Source organism: Suncus etruscus, chromosome 2, assembly GCF_024139225.1.
Source record: "Suncus etruscus isolate mSunEtr1 chromosome 2, mSunEtr1.pri.cur, whole genome shotgun sequence".
In the NCBI taxonomy this organism is placed as follows: domain Eukaryota; kingdom Metazoa; phylum Chordata; class Mammalia; order Eulipotyphla; family Soricidae; genus Suncus; species Suncus etruscus.
Window position 1 is genome coordinate 159563657 of NC_064849.1, and position 3270 is coordinate 159566926.

Consider the following 3270-nt stretch of genomic DNA (forward strand, 5'->3'; position numbering starts at 1 on the left):
ATCCCCACTAGCACTGATTGTTCTCATACTTTGTGATGTGTGCCAATCTCTGTGGTATGAGATGGTATCTCATTTTTGTTTTGATTGCATCTCCCTGATGATCAGTGATGAGGAGCATTTTTTCATGTGCCTTTTGGCCATTTGTATTTCTTTTTTTTTATCAAAGTTTCTGTTCATTTCTTCTCCCCATTTTTTTTATGGGATTAGATGTTTTTTCTTTTTTTTCCTTTTTTTTTTCCCTTTTTTTTCAGGAAGCATTAACTTTATTAAACAGAACTACTTCCCTTTTATTTTTATTTTTTAACCACTAACTAACTAAAACTTATTGCATTACCAACTATGAGTTTTTTTTTTCCTTTTTTTCCCTTTACCTCCCAGAATACAGCCTGAATGATCTTTTAAAATTCAGTTGTATATCCCTAGGAGTGGAATAGCTGGGTTGAATGGGAGCTCAATTTCCAGATTTTCTTGTAAAGTTCTGTCAGTGCTCTATATATTTTGGATATTAGCCCCTTATCTGCTGGGTATTGGGTGAATAGTTTCTCCCACACGGTGGGTGGCTCTTGTATCCTGGGCACTATTTCTTTTGAGGTGCAGTAGCTTCTAAGCTTAATGTATTCCCATCTGTTTATCTCTGCTTCCACTTGTTTGGAAAGTGTAGTTTCCTCCTTGAAGATGCCCTTAATCTCAATGTCATGGAGTGTTTTACCGATGTGTTGTTCTATATGCCTTATGGTATCAGGTCTTTTAATTCATTTGGATTTTACCTTCTTACATGATGTTAACTGGGGTCTATGTTTACTTTTTTGCAAGTGGCTAACCAGTTCTGCCAGCACTACTTGTTGAAGAGGTTTTCCCTGCTTCACTTAGGATTTCTTGCTCTTTTGTCAAAGATTAGGTTATTGTATGTCTGGGAAACATTGTCTGAGAACTCAAGCCTATTCCATTGATCTGAGGGTTTGTCTTTAAACCTATACCATGCTGTTTTGATAACTATTGCTTTGTAGTACAGTTTAAAGTTGGGGAAAGTAATGCCTCCCATTTTTTCTTTTCCCTAGGAGTGCTTTAACTATTCGAGGATATTTATTGTTCCAGATGAACTTCATAAGTGTTTGATCCACTTCTTTGAAGAATGTCATGGGTATCTTTAGAGGGATTGAATTAAATCTATACAATTCTTTGGGGAGTATTGCCATTTTAATGATGTTAATCCTGCCAATCCATGAGCAGGGTATGTATTTCCATTTCCGTGTGTCCTTTCTTATTTTTTGGAGTAGGGCTTTATAGTTTTCTTTGTATAGGTCCTTCATGTCTCTGGTCAAGTTGACTCCAAGATATTTGAGTTTGTGTGGCACTAATATGAATGGCATTGCCTTCTTGACGTCATTCTCTTCCCTATCATTATTGGTGTATAAAAAGGCCATTGATTTCTGTGTGTTAATTTTGTAGCCTGCCACATTGCAATATGAGTCTATTGTTTCTAGAAGCTTTTTGGTAGAGTCTTTAGGGTTTTCTAAGTAGAGTATTATGTCATCTGCAAACAGTGAGAGCTTGACTTCTTCCTTTCCTATTCTGATCCCCTTGATATCTTTTTCTTGCCTGATCACTATAGCAAGCACTTCCAGTAATATGTTGAAGAGAAGTGGTGAGAGCGGACAGCCTTGTCTTGTAACCAGATTTAGAGGGAAGGTTTTTAGTTTTTCTCCATTGAGGATAATATTTGCCATTGGCTTGTTGTAGATGGCTTTAACTAGATTGAGGAAGGGTCCTTTCTTTCCCATCTTACTGAGAGTTTTGATAAAGAATGGGTGTTGGACCTTATCAAATGCTTTTTCTGCATCTATCTGTATGATCATGTGATTTTTATTTTTCTTCTTGTTGATGTTGTGTATGATGTTGATAGATTTACTAATGTTAAACCATGCTTGCATTCCTAGGATAAAACCTACTTGGTCATAGTGTATGATCTTCTTGATGACGGATTGGATCCTATTTGCCAGGATTTTTTGAAGATCTTTGCATCAGCATTAATCAGGGATATTGGTCTGTATTTTCTTTTGTGACAGCATCTCTGTCTGGTTTTGGTACAAGGAGATGTTGGCTTCATAAAAGCTGTTTGGGAGTGTTCCCGTTTTTTTTTTTTTTTTTTTCTCAATTTCATGGGAGTGCCTGGCTAGCATTGGTAGTAGCTCCTCTTGAAAGGTTTGAAAGAATTCATTAGTAAATCCATCTGGGCCTGGGCTTTTTTTTTGGGGGGTAGATGTTTGATTACAGTTTCAATTTCCTCAGTATTGATGGGGGTGTTTAGATATGCTATATTCTTCTTACTTTACTGTAGAAGGTTATAAGTGTCCAAGAATTTTTTCATTTCTTCTAGGTTCTCATGTTTAGTAGCATAAAGTTTCTCAAAGTAGACTCTGATTAGCCTTTGGATCTCTGCAATATCTGTTGTGATCTCCCCCTTTTCATTTCTAATACGGGTTATCATGTTTCTCTCTCTCTCTTTGTGAGTTTTGCCAATGGTCTATCAATCTTGTTCATTTTTTCAAAGAACCAACTTCTGCTTTCGTTGATCTTTTGGATTGTTTTTTGAGTTTCCACTTCGTTGATTTTTGCTCTCAGCTTTATTGTTTTCCTCTGTCTCCTTATTTTTGGGTCCTTTTCTTGGTCATTTTCTAATTCTATGAGCTGCATCATTAAGCTATTCATGTAGGCCCCTTTTTCCTTCCTGATGTGTGCTTGCAAAGCTATAAATTTCCCCTCAGGACCGCTTTTGCTGTGTCTCATAGATTCTGGCAATTTTTCTTTATTATCATTTGTTTCCAGTAAAGTTTTGATTTCCTCTTTCATTTCATCTCGGACCCACTGGTTGTTCTGTAGCAGGGTGTTTAATTTCCAATTGTTAAAGTTTTTCTTCTGTGTGGCTTTGTAGTTCACGTTTAATTTCAGAGCCTTGTAGTCAGCAAAGGTTGCCTGCTGATTTCTATCCTCTTGATTTTATGAAGGTATGTTTGATGTGTCAGCATGTAGTTTATTCTAGAGAATGACCCATGTACATTGGAGAAGAATGTGTATACAGGTTTTTTTTGGGTGGAGTGTCCTATATATATTTACTAGTCCTTTTTTTCCATTACTCTTTTCAGGGCTAGTATGTTTTTGTTGGGTTTCAGTCTGGTTGACCTATCAAGTGTTGACAGGACCATGTTGATGTCTCCCACAATTATTGTGTTATTATTGATGTCTTCTTTCAGAATTGTTAGTAATTGTACT